This window comes from Corvus kubaryi, unplaced genomic scaffold (assembly GCF_017639235.1).
Source record: "Corvus kubaryi isolate FWS band 111438036 unplaced genomic scaffold, C.kubaryi_AGA036_p1.0 37398, whole genome shotgun sequence".
In the NCBI taxonomy this organism is placed as follows: Eukaryota; Metazoa; Chordata; class Aves; order Passeriformes; family Corvidae; genus Corvus; species Corvus kubaryi.
This window is the reverse complement of record NW_024581137.1, coordinates 49,244,188-49,263,832: the sequence shown is the minus strand read 5'-3', so window position 1 is coordinate 49,263,832 and position 19,645 is coordinate 49,244,188. Positions and strand designations below refer to the sequence as shown.

At 40.1% G+C, this 19,645-nt stretch overlaps 1 protein-coding gene across 3 annotated transcripts in view; it reads left to right on the top strand.

Annotated features, from left to right (window-relative positions):
• Positions 1 to 206: 206 nt before the first annotated feature.
• Positions 207 to 19,645, top strand: part of ZMYND11 (zinc finger MYND-type containing 11) — a 105,550-nt gene continuing 86,111 nt past the window's right edge. For all 3 annotated transcript variants that reach the window (XM_042042813.1, XM_042042812.1, XM_042042811.1), the window contains exon 1: positions 207 to 421. The gene's annotated coding sequence lies outside the window, so the exon portion shown is untranslated. The remainder of the gene's footprint in view (positions 422 to 19,645) is intronic.

Below are 19,645 nucleotides of genomic sequence, written 5' to 3'. Positions count from 1 at the left end.
TTTCCATGTATCAAGTCGGATAAGCACCACATTTTCCCTCTGCAACAAGAGAGGGTCCAGACCGAAGACTGTGACAAAATACATACATAATAAATATATAATAAATAGTTAAAGATCCGTTTCAAATGTATTATTAAAAAAAAATAATAAAAGAAACAAACAGCAACTCCAGCAGACACCACTAGAGTTCTCCTTCTCCCAAATATCCCTAGCACCATCCTAAACCCTGTTTACCCCAGAAACCTGAACTGTGGACAGACAGAAGAGGAGAGAGAGAGAGAAAATTCAGACACAATAAAACTCTGAGGGGAAAAATATGTGGAAGGAGGAGGCAGCAGCGGCCTGGGGAAGGGATTGAAAAGTTTCCCCTGGCTTAACTTCTCCCCCCCTGCAGCAGCAGAAGCAGCGCCAGCAGCACAAGGTGAGAGAGACTTTTAAGTCTGGGGAGGAGGGGTGTGTGTGCGGGAGGGGGGGTGAATTTACAGCCCTGTGGATATTTCTGTGTCTGCCTCCCTGGCTTTGGGGTGCGAGAGACGCCGTGTCTCATGCTGGGTGGGTTTTTTTTTTTTAATATGATGGAGGATTATAAACATGGCGCCTTAAAAAAACTACAAAATCATGTACACACTGTTCCAAGGAGATGGGGGAGAGGGGACAGGGGAAGGGCTGGGCACCAGGGGAGGGGGCAATCCTTCCCCGCGGGGTGCCATATGAGGAGGGGGGAGCAATTATACTTAATAATAAAATGTGTGGGGCTGCGGGGGGGAGATGGAAGGCGGGATTTTTTTTTTTATTATTATTATTATTTCATTTTTCGGAGTGGGCAGGATTATCTGGCAGCCCGCTTGGAAACCGAGGAGGAGAAGGGGACGGCGGCGGAGCGCGTGTGATTATTAACGGCGATTATTTTTGTCCCCACACCTTCCCCGGTCGAATTTCGGTTGGGAGGCGGCGGCGGGTCCTCCGTGCCCCCGTGCCGAGTTGCAGCCAGCCCCGGGGCCGGGGCGGGAGGAGGTGGGGTGGGGAGAGGGGCGCTCCGGAGAGAATCGCCGCTTCCAGCGCTCCGCGCGGGCCTGCAGGGCGCGGGGGAGCCGGGGACTCGCGTGAGAGGCGAGGCCGGGCAGGGTGTGGTGCAGCCCGGCCTCGGCCCCGTCACCCCCCGGTCCCGCTTTCTCCCACACGCGGGGCCACCGCTTTGCTCCCCACTCTCTCCCGCTTTCCTTTCGCTCACACACCCCTGCCGCCACCGCATTTCCTCGCTGGGGAGGGGGATGCCTGCTTGGAGGACGGGTCTTGGCCCGAGTAATGGCAGCTGCTCGACAGCGCCGAGGCTCCACAGGAGAGAGACGGCGGGGTTCCCGCAGGCCGGGCGAGGGGCCATGGCTGCCGTGCCCGCGGGGGACAGGGGAGGGGACGGGGAAAGGGTGAACTCAGAGCCCCGGCCCTCCTCGCCCGGCGGCTGCGGGCGGTGCCACCCCCGTAGCCGGGACGGCCTCGCCGCCCGGCGGGGCACCGGGGCCCCGGGATAGCCTCGTCCCCCGGCACACCCCCGGGGGCTTCCTCGCCTCCCTTGTGTGCTCTGGGGCAGGGCCTGGGGAGAAAAAGGGGCGATTTGTCCGCTCTCCCCCCTCCCCCCCGGCTCCCCGCGCCCTCCGGGAGCTGCGCCCTCGCTGCCCCCAGCCGAGAAGGGCCCTCCCGGGGCTGTGCCGGACTCGGCGGGTCTGGGAATGCGAACTGGCGACGGGCTCGCTTTTGTCGACGGGCTCGCTTTTGTCGGCGTTCTGGGGAGCTTTGTGTGTGTGCACCCCCGAAGCCGTGTTTGCAGATAACTCCCTCGGTGCACTTTGTGGGGTGTTCGCCTTCTCCCCCTCCCTCAGGGCTGCTCAGAGGCCTGTCTCCTTTCTTTTCGGGGAAAGGATGGAAGTGTAGGTGTGGGAGTGCCCGTGGTAAGGATGATGAGGAGTTTTCGGTGCGCTTTCCTGACCTTTCGTGTGCTCCAGACAGCAGCCCCCCTGTAAAATGCTGATGTTAAAGATTTGGGAAACTTCGTGTGTCTTTTGGGGCTTCTCCTGAAACCAGCAGACTTTGGGAATTTGTTTTTGGTCTTCTGTGAACTTTACAGATGCTGGATATGGGGTGGCTTGAGAAGAGGAAAAGGAGTGAAAAAACTTTAATTCAGTGCTGGTTGGTTTTATGATTTAACCTGGAATCATCTGGCATGGTCTCTGTATTGTGGGAGTAATTCTATTTTTTGTAGTTTTAAGAAGATCCTATTGCAGTAGAAAAGAAAAAGAGTAGTAAATGCTTTCTTGTCCTAGATAATGCTGATATTTTTTCATTTCTGTTGCTTTTGTGGGAAATCATTTAATTCTTTAGGGGTGAATGCTGAGACAGGTGTCAGGAGGGAGGAAAATGGGAGGAGAAATGCCAGTTTGTGGTTCAGGTTGCACTCCTTTGGGTTCTTCTAGTTCCTCATCCTTCAGTGTGAAGGACCTGGCATCTCTCCACTTTTTTTTTTTTTTTTTTTATAATTATCAGCCACTCTTGACTGTGTTACAGAAAGTCTTTAGGGAAGTAGATTGTTTGCTGACTAATGTTTTGTATAAAAGTGGAAGTGCCCACAACATAATTCCCACTTCTATGGGATTTATGGCATTAATTAATTCCCACTGTGGATCTATGGCCTTAAAATGTCAGCTTTTCCATTCCTAAACAAACCCTCTCTGCTTTGGCCAGATAGTTGCATGGGGAAGGGAGGGAAGGGAATGGTTCATGGGGTAAGTAGCTCAACAGAGAGCACTTGATCTTGCTGATGATGAGTTTGGTTTTAGTGAGTGGAGAAAAAAGTGACTGTGTTGATGACTGTTGGGTGTGCTATGGATGGTGGTCTCTGCATCTGCAGCTGATACTTGGTATGGGTTTCAGTAGCAAAGGTCTCAGAGAGAAAAATTACTGTTCCACTCCACCTCATGAACTGGATAGTGTGATGGAAATTGTCTTGTGTTGAAGTCAGCTTTGTAAGGGGAGTTGTGAGTCTGTGGATGTTGGGTGGGGGTCTGAAAACGTTGGTGATAGAAGATACTCTTTGACAGTTTGAAGCTTTTTAGCGAAAATTTTACAGTTCACCTCTGAAGGTGTTGTTTGTTTTGTTTTTTAAATCTAAGCAAGCACTTCCAGCTATTAAATATAAATGTAAAAAACCAAATTGAGTTTGTTCACCATAAATCAAAATTCCTAGTAGTTTGACTTAGTCCTTCTGTAGTATGAGCTAGAGCAATGCTTCATAACTTTTCAGGACAAAAAATGAGCATTATTGGAGTGACAAGAATTTCATGACTGGAATTGCTGTGCAGCCAGTATGTGACTGGGAGGTCATGTGCTGTGTGTCCACACTGTTTGCAGGCAGTAGACATTCTGTGGGCATCTACTGTTCAGGTGTCCTGGGTTTTCCCCTGCCTTGGAGCAGAGAGGAGAAGGGAGTGTTCAGGATGACCTGAGGCTTCTGCAGCAGAAGAGCCTGGATCATGTTTTCAGCCTAAGGTCATCTTAAAAACAAGTGAGAAGGTGAAAGGCTGTGAAGTGGGTTTGGTGTTTCTGCCTGCATGTAAATAAAACATACTGGGTGTGGTTAGTGACGTGATGCTCCCTGAGAAGATGGACTATGAATTTGGCCTCAAACTCATCTTGAACTGGCTCAGGCTCCATCTAGACTGTTGAGCATTTCTACCAGTGCACCACAGCTTGGGGACCACTGAACTGTGCCATCTGCAGTCACTGGGTTAGAATAAAATACTTCAAAAGGAACTAGATGAAAGTTAACATTGAAGATGTTTCCTTAATTTTAGGTAACTAAATGCCCCCATAGATGTCTGCATTATCTAGTTAGTTAGCAAATTGTCTCATTTCACGCAGTTTGAGAATGAGGGGGAATTTTAGAATTAGCAGACATGTTTTGAAATGGAGGACCCAACTTCAGTCAGCTAAAGTTCACGAATTTTGGACATACCTGTAACTAGTTTTCATAGTATCTGCCTTCCACAGTGTTTCAGAACATTTATCTCTGGAAGTCTGTGAGGACTTCAGGCAGTGTCAATCAGTCCAGGCTAAAAGTTCTGAAAGTGTGCTGTGATGTGAAAGTGTGTGAAAGGTGATGATGAAGATGTTTTTGGGAAATTTCTGGTTTGCTTCTTAAATGACTTTTTAGCTGGATCCAGATTAGCATAAATGTCAGTAAAACTTGTATTTTACCCATAATGCAGGTTGTTACAAATGCTAACTAGAACTATAAACAAAATTAATCTGTGCAAGGCATACGTGCCTCACACCAGTGATGAACTTGGTTGGTAAAATGTGGAATTGTTTAAAATTACTGGCCAAATGCACACAAGGTTTTACTTTCCTGAATGAAGTAGGCTTTGGAGATTTTTTCAAAAGTTAGGTCAGAATTGTTGGAGCAATTTTTTTCATATCTATCCAGCAAATACATAAATTTGTTTGAAATCCTGACCCCTGATTTTATTAATTGCAGTGGTTTTCCTTCCATATAACAGGACTTTGTTTAGCCATTCTTCTTGCCCTGATTGTTTAGGAGGTAATGTCAGATCATGTTCTTTATCTGCAGAAGGTTTTGTGCCTCGGTTTTTGTTGGGTTTGTTTAGTCTCAGGATGTGGTGAACACTCCCATTGTACGTGTGTAGTACCTGGAGCGTGGTGCCCTTGGTAGCTGGGCAGTGCAACGTATGTCATCTTTCATATAGCTCATACATTTTAGGCTGTCAAGTGTTGCTTGTGCTAAACATTGTGAGCAAAGATTGTTCTTGTCAGGTTCTGGATCGTTTTTCATCAGTTGAATGTAAATTTAGCTCATAATTGGGTTATTGTTTTAAGGTTTAATTTTCCAGTCGTGAGAGTACAGCCTGCAAAATAGGTAATTTATAAGATGACGTAATGACTCCATTTTTCAGGAATTTCTTTATTTGTTATTGGCGAGAGTATAAGAAATGCAAAACAAATGTGGTAAACTCCACAAACCCCTTAATTCCTGGGTGTAGTGCAGGTAACTGGGAGTAGACTGATTGACACCAGAGTGGCTGTGTACAGTACAATAACCACTGTGGCCTCAAGCCTGCGCAGCTGAACTCCTGTGGCACACGGGGCCATCTGATTTCCAAGGCCTCTCCACAGGCAGCTCCCAGAAACACCAGAGCTGGATCAAGCCCATTTTTTTCACCATATTTTCAATCGTAGTCTTTAAACACAATTTTATCATCTATTTAAACCAATGTCTGCCAGCAAGTAAGTTGTGAAAGCCTGAACTCTGTCTTCTTGTTTATTTCTATCATGCTGCGAATATTGAATTATATAAAAAAAAATTTAAGGGTAAACCTAGCATTTTAGTAAGATTTCATTCATATTTATTTATTCTCTTTTTTTTCTCCCTGAAACTACCAGGGTCTTTTAAGTCCTCTGGGCAGGCGACAGCAGGCGCAGTGGTGATACATACTGACATGTCCATGAACCCAAGTTAAAGCTCATGGTGTCTAATTTTAGCCAGCTTTGGTAATATCCCATTGGAGCCTGATCCCATAGCTATACCATGTAGATAAGAACAAAGTGTAGCCATTGAGAGTTTTGTGTATAAAAAGACTGGTTTTGATTTTCTTCCAATCTCTCATTTTACATTTCACTAGAATGCAAAAGTGTTTGTTATGAAAATGCAGAGAAAAGTATACTATTGGTTAAAAAGGCAGTTATACTTGTAATTTCAAAATTAGAAATATATTTAAAAATGTAAGTAAAATATGGTTTATTGGTATACTTACTAACAATCAGAATATCTTTGCATATACCTTTACACTGTATCCAGTTTGAAATTCCAAGGTTAAATAATTGCAGAATAAAACATTGTGAATTAATGATTATGAGTCTTCATACAACTCTCACTTGTAGTATTATATAAGACTAATTCTTAAAAATAATTTCAACACCAGACACAGTGAAATTTAAAGTACTAAAATCCACTAGTTCATTAAAAATTAATTTAAATATACAACAAAAATACCAGTAATATCCCATTCACCTTTTTTTTGTGGAAATTGCATTTTTTTGCATGCAAAGGACTGGGCTCTAATTTATTTTTTACCCATAATAGGATACTATTGATTTGAGGTCTAGTAATTGAAAAAAAGAAGAGTTAAACATATTCCTGCTTACCTCTCATTTCTCCTATATTTGTTAATATGTTAAATATTAAACCTACTTGCATTATATTCACATCTGTGATTTTAATGCAGCTGACTGAACTATGTTTTGGTTACAGACTGTAGGACTCTGCTAGTAGGTGTAGTACTCCAAAGCAGTGTTTTGGCAAGTGGGTATTTGATCCCGTTAACTTAGGGCATGGCATTGTTATCTGGTCTTTTAAAGAGAGGTGGATGGGAGTTGCATGCTGTGACTCACGGGACATGGCACTTAGTTTACTAATTTTAGCTGAGTGATTCTTATCTGTCAACCTTAGGTTTTATTTGAACCTTCTGGAAAAGCGAGTAAGTGAAACAAAATGGAGTTGAGAGAAAATGATTAGCAGAGTCCCAGAGTAGCTAGAAATAGCATACAGTGAAAAAGAAATTAAAAGTATGTAAGATATGTTTATTGCTCAACAAATCTTTAAGATCTGAGAGCTTTATCTTTCTTAGCACGCTATCATTTTCTGTTAAGTCTCACACAACATTTATGCATTCAGTAAGAGAGGATCTCACACTACAGATACCTGTTTGCAATTACAGATGCTTCTCAAGTCAGAAACCAAGCACCAGCCAAGCCTGCATTGGCTGCTTGTGCCTTATTACTATTTTCTTGGTGTCATTGCTTGTAAAAGAAAACTTCCGAAGAGGAGAGAGTCTGTGCCTTGCATAACACTGCAGTGTGTGCATTCACATGCACAAATTAAAGTGGAAATTCTGCCTCAGAATGGTGGGGGGTTTCTCCAGTTTTCCTTCTGGTCGGTTGTTAATTTTGTGATCAGTGTCTTATGAGCTGTCATTGACTTCAGAGACAAGTTGAAACCCAGAGTTTATGCATAATCTCCTTCCCCCAAGCAATTACTAGGATCCAGGTTCAAAATTGTACAAAATCAAAACAAAGGAATTGCTATTTCATAAAATGTAATCACAGGCCACACAGTCACTGATTGTTCACTGATGAAAATTGATATTCACTATTCACTGCAGAAAATTCATTGTTACCCATAGATTAATATTAATATAATGATGGAGACCTTGATCATATAAGCACTTGTTTCCCACAGGCATGAAAATGCATAGGCCTTGGAGCATACTGATGAATAAGTTTAGTTTCACGAAATAGTTTTAAAAATTAAAACCTTATGTATGACTCCAGTATTCCAGGAAGAACACAGTTAAAATTTGCCAATACAATTTTATGTAATGCTGTATTTTTAATTCTTTTAATGGAGCTGCATAGCAGTGTTACATGGGCATTTTTATGCCTTCTCAATATTAACAGTATGACTGTTGGTTTTTTTGCACATGCTAAATTTTACATTGATGATTTTCATTGAAGCTAAGGCACTTTTCCTACATGTACATTAGTCTTTGAAGGAATTAACTGCTTTTGAAAAGAACAGAGAAAACGTGGATTAGTGTTAGTGATCACTGTTAGTGATTTCTGCCATTTTCTGTATATCTTAAATCCTGTGTGTTATAGAAAACCTTAATTATAGATAAAGAAAATGGTAAAAGAAGAAATTTCTACTGGAAAAGCCAATACTATTATGAGAAGAAAGGTTTATTTTTAATAATATATTTATTAGGAAAGCTAGAAAACAGATATGTCAGGAAACTGTATTTTAACACTGTTTCAAAATTACAGAAATTGTGAATGTGCAAGCAGATTAAGTAATCAATTTTTTTTCCCATATAACATAAATTAAAAACCTGAATTCTGAAAGTTTTCTTGATTCATCCTGTTCTTATCATTTACCTGACAACAGTAGGCAAATCTAGGCAATCCTTTTTGCTCCATGCAACAAATTGTTTAGAGTGGGTAATGTTCTCCTCACCTTGTGCTTCTATTCCTTCTTTGTTAAACACTCAAAATTGCAGAAAACTTTTTTTCTTTCTTTTTAATTAAAAGCGAAGAATTGTTATTAGTTGTTTTCCTAGGAACCAGATTGGCACCATTTTTAGCTTCACATAACTATAGTTGAGAATTTAGGACGTTCCTAAGAACTGGCTGCATGGACCTTTTCTCGGGAAGCTTTGGTGTCAGTCATCACATGCAAGCTGACACTTGAATATAATACAGCACACTGAATAATTTGGCATTGGCACTAATATTAAAAAAAAAAAGATAATTTAATTTTTTTTTCCCAAATAAAAATAGCTTTCTCAAAACTTTTCTTCGTCATAGTGAAATGTGAGGAACAATGAGAAGGGATGTACACTTTGCTCACAGATAACTCAGGATGTCCCACCTCTTAGCAGTCTGACTAGAATGGAATATCAGGCTGTTTAAAAGCTGCCATATTAAAATATTGTTTGTTTCTTTGTTTGCGTGTTAAAAGAAAATGTTTTGTTTCACTGACATTACTTTCTGAAGGAGAGTGCTGATGCATACCTGGGAGCATTTCAGACTGACAGTGTTGGAAAGTGAGAAACATGGACACTCTCAATCTGTAATTGTGTCTTTCAGTTTTGTAGCTTTGTCTTCATCTTCTGCTTACACTGACCTGAAGTAAATAGACTTACAGGAAATACTTGTTGTAAGAAAGAGATTCTTCGTTTTCCTGCACACTTTCCACTCTCCTGCCTCCCAGAAGGCTTCTTTGTAAATGTCCTAATTGGAAGCATACTCCTAACTTCTCTCTGGTTCCAGACATGAGATTTCCTCTTTTTATTGAACTTGCACCTTTTAGGAAATACAGATTAAGAGCCAACCATCTCCAGGAACCAGTTTTATTGATTTTTTAAATTCATGCTGATACTCTTTTTCTCAATAGTTTTAAAAAGTATTATAAAAATACCCACATTTCCCGTCAACCAAATATTAGCCTAAGTTGTAGCACTAATTCCTGAAAACATGGAGCTTTCAATAAAATGGAAGGATTTTTGTTCCTCACACAGGCACAGGAAATACCAATAAATATCAGCTAAAGCTGCGTGGTGGCGCAGATGCTTGGAGTACAGGTGCACCAAGGAGTGAGGAGCTGAACATGGTTTGCTCTGCCAAATTAGTTGGATAAGCAGTTACAGTGTTTCCTGGGACAGTGGGAAGGAATGGTATCCAAATTTCTGCTTGGTTCTTCTTCAGGAGAACTGCCTTTCTTGATCAAACTAGCATGTCATGTAATCCAGAGTCTTGTTTCCAGCCATCAGATGTCTCCTAAAAAGGTGTCAAAAATCAGGCAATTTGCTGAGGTTGAAAGCTACAGAATACTTGTTTTCTGTACTATTTCCAAACAACAGTAATTTAGATTATGGCTCCTGTTTTTACAGGAGCGATAGTCTAAATGTAGAAGTTTTATTTGTTCCATTTTTTTAATGTGTTAATTTCTCTTTCCTGTAGTAGATGAGTATTTTAGCTGTAATGTTGAAGCCTACTGCTTTTTAGGTCAAGCCTGTTCTGTCCTCTCTACATGCTTTGCAGCCTCCCACTGCAGTGCTTTTTGTCTTTGCACTTTCCGAGAGCTTCTTCCTAGGTTGCAGAAAAGAGCCATGTCATGCCTGCTTCTCTGAGGGATTTGGTGGAGATAAGAGACCTTGAGGGTCGAGTTAGTGAAAGGCCATAGTGGTTGTCTGTTGAGTACCAGTAAGCTGGGAAATGCACATTTGAAAGGAAGAAAGGGAGAGTTTGTTGTGAGATGGACATTAAGTGGAAGTCAGGTACAGCCTTGTCACAGGAGACAGGAGGCAGGACCACTGACTTTGCTAATGTCATTTGGTGCAGCTCTGTTGACTTTAGTGGAGCAATATTAGTTTACACCTGCAGAAAATTTTCTGAATCTCTGGGAATGAGAATATAAAATGAAGTATTTATGGGTGAGTGACAGAGAGAGTGCATGTGAGAGAGAGCGCGCATGCACACACTTTCAGGCCTGATTGATTATATGAAAAAAACCCTGGAGTTGAAAGAACATTATTTTAAATTAACATTCATTATCTTCACGCGTGAGATAACAGTTCACTTTGGACCAAATCCTAACACCATTATGTTTCCTGAGCAGAGACTGCTTTTTCCTTGAGTGAGGTTATTCAGTATGAGAATGGCAAAATGTAGTCAGATCTTTGACAATTAAAATATATGGTTTAGTCACTGTATATTAGAATAAAGCTGTGTTATTTCTGTCAGGAAAACACGTATCTTTTTTCTTTTTAAAAGAAATTATTGCATTTTCTTTGAAATGTGAAATAAAAAGTAAGGTATCTATTTTTTAGGTCTGATCTTATGCCCGGAAAAGCTTGCAGCCATTTTAATTCATGCTGCATTCATTGATCTAGCAGTTAAATCATTTAATCAGTGTGCAGCTAGGTCTTCTACCTATTGGACACTGTTAAAGTGTTCAGTAATACACTTTGGGTTATTGGCTTCTAAATGTTGCTTTTGGGGAAAAAAAAAAAAAAGAAAACAAAAAAGAAAAACAACTATGAACACCCCAGTTAGCTGATGAACATTATAAAGGAAAACACAATGTGAATTCATGGTCTTATCACTCAACTGTTTTTTGTCCTGTACATAATATAAGTAGAAAAAAGCACATCATAGCAAACAAAGAAAAAATCTGATTTTTATATTCTTTGGCAGTTCTTTTAAATACAGAGTTTAAGTCATCTAATTAGGCAGCAGCTTGCTATGAAATATTTTCATAACAGATATAGTTTGTGAGCATGAAAATGAAAGCCACATTTTAAAATTATAAGCCCAAATAACTTTCTGAATTTAAATATTACTCTGAAAATGGCTTATTCTGTAAGTATAATAATGTGAAAGAAAGTGGGAGAAGTTTGTATTTTATGTCAACAGCACTAGAAAACTTAATAGCTTAGACTTAAATGCTGCAACTATAGAAACCCAGTAATCTAAATACATAAAAAGGGAAATAAGTGTAGCAGCAGCTAATAGGTGGCAGTGAAAAGCAGAGGAAAATGTCATGATGCTTTTAAGTGTCCTGTATTTTCTGAGGGAGTTACTCACAATGAAATAAATCTCCCCTTGGTATGCAATAGGCAAGTATCTTGTCCAGGGAGAGATGGTAAATTCCTTGGCAGTGATGCACTTGGCACCAGCAGTTTTTTAAAGGGTCACCCGTGTGCTTTTCAGTTATTTCTCTGTAGAGATGAAAAGGGAAGTTCATGCTCTTGTGAGGTATTGTTATCTGTCTGAGTGCAGGTGGAACAAGAAAGTCGTGTTTCATATGAAGATGGGAACTGTATTTCCCTCTTGTTCGATGAAGGCTCAGAATCCAGACGTGCCAATTCCATCTGTTTGTGTCTGGATCCCTTGGCGTATTTCCTTGTGCTTTCCTGATGTACACTGAAAGCTTCATCAGATGAGAGGCTATGATCGTGTTAAGTATCTCTCTGTACATTCAGCAGGGAGACTCTGAACAAAGGAGAGGGTCAGTTGTTCATCTTATTTGGTGTTTATTTAGTGAATTTTTCAATGGTTTCACTCTCCAACTTCTAATAGCTCCTCTGCTTTATCATGTTAGTTTATTACAATTTTGGTACAACTTCTTGTTATACTTTCACCTGGGAATTCTGGGATGTCATTCCTTTTTTGAAGTAATGTCATGATATATGTACATGAGGAGTCCGACAGTAGAGGAGAAATTTGACTAAAGGTTTCATGAATGCCATCCCACTGCTGAGTAAGACCTCACTGAGCCAGTTGAAATAGGGATCTGATACTTTTGCTCTCTTCCTTTTGGAAGAACATTGAAAGGGCTGCAAACTCAGACGAATGTGCTGTGTCCTCACTGTGTATTTCTTTACCACTAAATAGGGGATTCAGTCATGGAAGGCAACTCGGTGAGGTTAAAGAAAGAAAGGTGCTGAAATCAGCTGCATGTCAAAGGAAAATGAGAATTCAGTGACAATAAAAGCAAAGTGTCAGTGTTAATGCAACATACTTTCAGGTTTTGAAGAGCTGAAGATGCCTCTTAAAAGCAGCTTTGGGTGGCTGAATTGCAGTTTAGGAGCTGTCAAAGGACAGGGTGTTAAAGAAGGCTAAAGTCCTGGCAGGAGAGCAAACAAGCGTCCCCGTGAGCTCAGCCCGTTCTGGTGGGTGTGGTGACCAGATGATTATCAAACAATACATGAAGTGCAATATTGCAGTGGGTATCAAACATTTTCACATCTATGTTGCTAAACTTGGGAAACAAAAAGAGCTCTTGACAGCATGAAATTACAGCCCTGGTTTCCAACGTTTCTTCTGAGTTCCACTGAATTAATGAAATTACCTGAGCTGCCAGACCGGGTGGAGAGCTGCTGGTGAGCTGCTGTCGCAGGAACCCCCACATCGGGCAGAAGTGCTGATTTACAGTCTCTTTGTCTTGAATTTAAATGATGACCTTCACTTCCTGCATCTCAGACTACAGCAGGCTGCAATGGAGGTAGCCTTGAGACGGCGTTTGCTAATGAAGCTCTAGCACCTTTGATAGCTGTGCTAGATAATCAGAAAGTGATAGATGATGGTGTACTGTGTTTGGAAATTTCATTTAAAGTATATATTTATGTACTTACGATTTTGACCCATTCAAGCCATTTGTATGATTTGTTGGTGTTTTCCACAAGAGTAGGGATGTTGGCCTGGCTGAATTCCAGTTTGGCTAATTACATTCTGAGTACCTACATTTCTGTAAAGTTTCATCTGGATTTTGTTACTGTTGTTTATTTAAATAGTAATGCATATGTACTTGGAAACATATAAAATAACAGCACAGGATAAAAAAAGTTAGGAAAATCCCTGCTCCAAATTACATTTAGTATTTGTGCATGAATAAAGTGTGGCATGATACAGTACAGAAAAAATATGAAGTGGCATAGTCAGTAATAGCATTCATAGAAGAGGTAGGTTTTCAGAGTTTATGAAATAGGTTAAGTTGCTGAGTAGTGTGCACTGTTAAACATATGATATATTATGCAGCAGGAATGGATATAATTCACTGGTAGGAGAAATAATGCTTGTTTGTATTGTAGTTAAACTGTATGTATTTTTACAAGGTTATCATGCATGGATTTTACATGTATGTCAACAAGGGAGCGGGAGCCAATTTATGCGGTGATGTCAAAAGGACTTAGGCAATCACAGATCTGCACGTGGCAATCAACTGCTGGCACAGAAATGTTTCTCTTCTACATACAAAGGCATATTTTATCATTTACCACTCAGTCTCTCAGAATCCTGCTTAAATTACAGTAGGAAGGACTTGCTGTTTGTTACTGTAGACTAAGATGTCGGTGAAAAAGAACCCAAGCCACATCCTGTTGTGGAGAGTTATTTTGTAGAGATATGAGCTTCAAAGCTGCAAGCTTGCTCTTAAAACTGATGGGTATTAATAGTCAATATTAACCAAGAATAGATTTCCAGAGGACTTCAAAATAATCCTGTATTAGACCATACTGCATAACCATAGCAGTCTAATATTTACAAGAACTGTCGCAGTGTTATCCTAAAAATAACTTGTTTATTTAGAGATGTTTAATCCAGTGTGTATATACCCCATTAGACAAAGATATTAGAAGTAGATGGAAAAGCAGTTTTCATTTTGAAAATGATTTCAAGAAAAGTGCTTTTGACTAGTATTTGTGAGTGAAATCATACCCAACTCAAATAGATTGTTCACAAAAAGAGGTTTAGGGTTTCTTTGTTTTTCTAGAAATGGAAAAAATTGTTTTGAAGATATCTTAGAATTTGCATATTAACACTGGTGTTTCTTATTGTTAGTAGTTGTTTTTACATAACTTCATTTCTAGTAAAAATAGTAAATAATGTACTATGTACTTCCGCAACAGAAAGATTTACGACAATGTATGTGCTTCTGAAAATTGCTGTTCTTTTAATTTTTGTCTGTTCAATGGCTTGGCCTTGTTTTTGGAAAGAATTTTCCTGTGTAACCCAACTTAAATAATTTTACCTATTTCTTCTGTATGAAACCCAGTGAAAATGCCATGACAAGCCCTTGTGACGTCAGCCAACCTGTCATGTGTAAGTGAAAGGATTGAAGCCCCATTTGTCAGTGCTTTGGGACAGACAGGTATCTTACCCACTTTAGTGTCTGTCTAGCTGGATATTTTTTTGTCATCTGTGGACTTTTCCTACGAAAAAAAATCAGGAATACTTCAATGAGGAAAGCCATCCAGCGTCCACATGCTGCACATTATGGGAATGAGATCCATGTGGCTTCTTACCTTTTTTTTTTTTCCTCCTTCTGTATCATTTATTAAAGCTGTTATGGAATATCTGCTTAAGGCTAAAAGAGTTTGAATTCTCACTTAGCTTCATTAAGGTCTTGGGCTTGGTGTTTACTGCTTCTGCTTTCATCAAGGCCACTTCCTCAGAGGCTTTTGCAGGAGCCACATATGTTCCTATGAATAACATTCTTCATTTTCTGTCTCAAATCATGGTAGAATTATACTTTTTAATCAGCCGGTTTTATTTAAACTCAAAAATTTCATTGCTGGTTCTGCCTCTAAAGCAGAATTTGTTATTTTATACTTTTATGTTGTGGGTTGTCTACTTCTGTATTCACACATTTAAATGCTTCAGGCTATTCATTGTGTGTTTTCTGGGGGGTTTAACAGTTCAGCCATTTCCACACAGACTGTCGAAGTCAGTTGGTGACTGTGTCAAAATTCGCTATCAGACTGCTAAGATGAATCTCCCACTGTCACTACAGAGTACTTCTCTAGAGAACAAAACATTGTTAAGAAATAGTTGAGGTACTGGAGGTGATGCTATCTGTAGATCCATCAGTAGCTTCACCATATGCTCTTAGTGCTAGAATGGTTTCTGTAAAAGACTCCATGCCCTCAGGTGCTTTGTGGCCAGGTGTAGCTGTTGAAGTCACTACGATAAATTGTACTAGTGCACTCAAAATAGAAAAAGAGGTGATTTACCAACAGGCAACTTCTAAAAAATATATTTAGTTCACATTAGTGTTTTCTATTTTCATTACTTTGTTCTCCCTCAGAATTTTTAAAATTTATCTGACTTTTTATGGTTGGGAGGAAACCAAAAGTGGCACAGTCAGTACCTTATATACTTATTCGTTGCAAAGATACAAGACTAGTCTTAAGTGAAAGGACACATGTGTAGCCCAGTAGTTTGAATATACATGAAGAATTCGTGTCTCAAAGAATTCTGGTTATTGGTAAGCAACCTCTCTTTATTTTAGCTGTAAATTTAAACTTTGAACAATGAATGTGCTTAGACTAGTGATGTGCTTATTAGGTTAAAAAAAGAAGCAAGATTTTAGTAGGAAAAAATTATCACAAGACAAAACAGCACATGATCTCATTAGTATTTATGGCTTGCTAAACTGCAGTTTAAAAGTCACATTTCTGTCTAAAGTTTTCCACAATAGTCATACAAGCAACATTAAACAGTGTTGTTTTAGTTTGTTTACTTGAGGTCAGATTCAATGATTAGAGTGATTAAAGTTGCAGTTGTCTGCAAAGGCAGCACTAATTAGCTGCAATTGATGTTAGCGGGACTAAATAAACGTTGGTTCTGAAAATCTTATCGTGAATGGACCTCATATCTGTTTGCAGACATCTTTGAAAATCTGGCCCTTAGGACAGTTTACATCTTTCCTTCTCTTCTATCAGTGGTTTTCCCTTATCAGTTCCCCATTTTACTCTGCTCAGGAAGGTCCATCAATTTTAAACAGCATTTTGTAGTAATTTCTTTCTTGAAGAGTTTATACATGTCAGAAGGGATAGATTGACAGAAGAGACTTGGCCCTGGCTTCCCATGCAGTATTTTACTTCTTTGCTCTAATATTCTTAGGATAATTCTTTTCATCCATAGATGTTTAAGTGCTGCAGAAAAGGGATTAGTGTAATTAGTTTTGCATTTGGAAATGGTAGTGTAGAGATATGCAGTGACTTGCCTGAAGTTAACTAGCACAGGAGGTGACTACCAAGTTAGGAGCCCTGGCGCTCAGTCTGCTTCCTTCAGCAAATGGAGTTTCAGAGTGCTTGATCTATCCACACAAAATAACCAGACGAGAATCTTCTAAATGTAGTGATTTGGTACTTACGCAGTGTGAGTCATGTTCTGGGATGCTGGCAGTGTTTTTTTGTGATATTTCCGTTTCACATTCAGCTTCAGGGGCTCAGCGGGGGCTTTTGGTCTGTTTGCCATATGAAGTTCATCAGGGGTGACAGGGGAAAGCAGCTTAATGTGGTCATGTTATTTTTGTCTATTGTAGAAATTTGTGATGGGGACTGTTTCTGTTTTGCCTAAAGTCACCAAAATAGTGCATTGACTGTAAGCTAACTGGAGGTGCCCAGGACTATTTCCAGCAGAATTGCCTGGACAGTGTTAGTTATTGAGTGTAATTATTTTGCCCTCGTGGAGAGCAAAGGATAAAAGCCACTTGTCAGATTTCCTAAATTGCACACCATTGTTAATTGTGGTGCTGAAGTTGGGTACCTTAGCTAGGCCTTCCGGACACAGCTTTTTGTGTAATGGTTCCCCAACTATAAAATGAAAAGAAAATGAAAAACAAATCTTACAAAGTGCTGTGGGCATAAAAACGTTCAAGGCTACAAGATCCTCAGCCAAGATGGTTTGTGGAAAAAACATTAATAACCTCAGCCAGCTGCTACTCACCATGGAGTACTTACCACTCTTCTCATCTTGCTTTCTCGAAACTGAGTGTAGAGAAATGTGTGCTGTAGGTACTGTGAGAGCTCTCGGCCCAGTTTGTTTGCTTTTCTCTACCCCATCAACTAAAGTAGATTACAGCAAACTTTTCAGGCTGGAGCACAGACATGTGGTCAGTCTTCCCTAAATTAATTCCTGTAACTTGCTCAGCTGAGGTTTGTTCCAGATCCCAAAGGCTAGAGACCCTTGCCTCCAAGGATTCAATTAGCCAACACTACTAATTTAGCGGCCCCAAGCGGAGGACAGATTTCTCCTTAGGACTCCTTCTCTTCAGCACAACAGAAACGCTCAGGATACTTAATGTTGTCTTCAAATTAGAAGATTCTCCAGATTCCTTGTAGCAGAGCCGGTTCTTCTAGTCAGAGCTTGATTTAGAGAAAGAAATGGTATTTGTGGGCCTTACAGGTGTCTTAGATGGGAAGGCATCTGGTTGAACCATTCAGGTCTGTTTGCTGCGTCAGTAAAAATACCTAATCTTTATTACTTTTATTTACAGCCTGCTTATATTAATAATTTAGGATTGAGATTTGTTGTGAATTAGATGTTGACGTTGGTGTTCCAACAGAGAGGTTGGAACTCTGCTGTTACTTATGTTACCTTTCTCCATCTTTAGCCGTGGAGCATCCCATATATTTGAGTGGCTTCATGTCATGCACCAGGAATTCGGTAAATGTGTCTTTGATCAATCCCTGTGGTTCTTATGATCTCCACAAATATGTCTAGAGGGAGGTGACTGTGGAAGAGAGTAAAAAGCCACTTAAGACACACTAATAGTGTGAGGATGACAACACACAGCCAGTGTGGGTAAGTATGGATTGGAAGCCAGGCTGTAGGATCTAAACGTGAGCTCTTCAAATGAAGGAACTTGTCATGATGTCTATATCACACATCATGTTGTGACTGCTTTCAAGTGTGTACTGTGTAGGGCAAATATGGCCAAACCTCTCACCCTGTGATTGCACACTAAAATTCCTATGTGGTTTTGAGCCAAAACTCCTATACCCTATGCTTTGGATAGCTGAGAGCTCCCAAAATGGAGGTTGAGACTCGTCTCAGTGTTGAGTGCTAGCGTTTGCTTCCTTGTTGACCAGTTTCTTCCAAATCCAGAGATCTGAGTTTATTCATCCCTCGTGGCATCAGCATGGTCCTGCTGGCAGTCTCACGAGAGAGAGACTGGCAGTCTCACGAGAACTGTACCTGAAATATTGTGATCCAGGAGCTGTGTCTGCCCACCACAGGCTGGTGAGAATAACTCATCAGGTTTCTGCAATGATTTACCAGTCTCATTTTTGTGCTTGTAACAGATTCTGAATATACTTCTCTGTAGCATGGTTTCCTCCCTGTAAAGTAGCAGTATCAGCACTTTGCTGTATTATGAGGCATTTGGAGTATAAATTAGAGGGGAACAGTTGCTAAGGCATACACTTCCATTTCATTCTGTGAACAGGTCTGCTTCTAAGGCAGAAGGAGATAAAGATAATATGCCAATACTTTTAGCACTAGAAGAATAGAAAATTAGAAGAAGAGAAGAGATGGAGAGAAAGTGGTATTGATAACAGTGAAGGCAAGTGCAAAAGCAAAAGGCTAGCAGAATTAATATGCTAAATTGTTTAATAGCTCTGCAAAAATGGATGGAACTTCAAGTTGCTGGTACCCCCATAGTAGCAGGAAATGTCATTGCACTTAGGTCATAGAAACAGTGAAAAACACTTGCTACTATGATTTTCTGATTAGCTTTAAAGAAAGTGCTACACTAAAACTAGCAAATTTTGTACTTAGTAACTTAAATTAATGTTACATTGAAATTGAGAAACTGCTTATAACTTGGGAAGGCATGTCATGAGAAGTTGCATCATTTTCCTCAAGATAAATATCTTCCTTAAAATCTTCACCAAGAGACAACTAATCTTGCTAGCAATTCTCTTATTAGCGCTGCTCTGCTATTTTGTCATTCAGAGGGAACGTCTCGACTCTGGGAAGAGTGAAATGTGTGTCAATTCACATTTGCACATAGCCCATTTTTTACTTTTTGCTGTGACATCGGAAGTTTTGTTGTCATCAAGGAACTGAGGCATTCACTGTGATACAATCTGGACCTGCCCTCAGAGCTTTTGAGATAATTGAATATTGTTACACAAATTGTCTGGTTCCAGGCTTCAACTCTAGGATGCTTGTGCTCTTGAACATGAGCCCTGCACTTGGAAACACCCTCTTGGATTTCTTTCTTAGTGTAATTAAACAGGAATGGCTTCTTCAGTGCTCACTCATTGAATCTGAATATCCATTGTTCAAGAGTGACTGGAGAGTTCAGTAATTAGCATGTGTATGTTGGTGTTTTTTCCATTTTGCAAAAACCAAAAATTATTTATGAAATCTAAAGAATATAGATAGAATTTTTTTTAACTGGTTAAAAAACGTTCCTGGTGTCACAGCAAACCTGTAGCACTGCCAGGAAGTGAACTTGGACATACCTGCAGGACAGACCTTCTTAAACAAATTTATCTGCTATACTGTTGAAGCTGGCTGTCAGCAATTGGCCATGCATTGTCATTTCTACTTAAAAAAGATGGGAGTGGCACATGTGACAGGAGACTTAGTACCAGAATAGTCAGTGCAATCTTCCTTCAGCTCAGCTTTTCTGTTTCTTAGACTTTTAGCTGAGTCTTCCAGAGGGCTTATCAGGTCAGGCAGTCTGTTTTAATTCTTTCTCAAAAAATAGTTGCACGGATTTTAC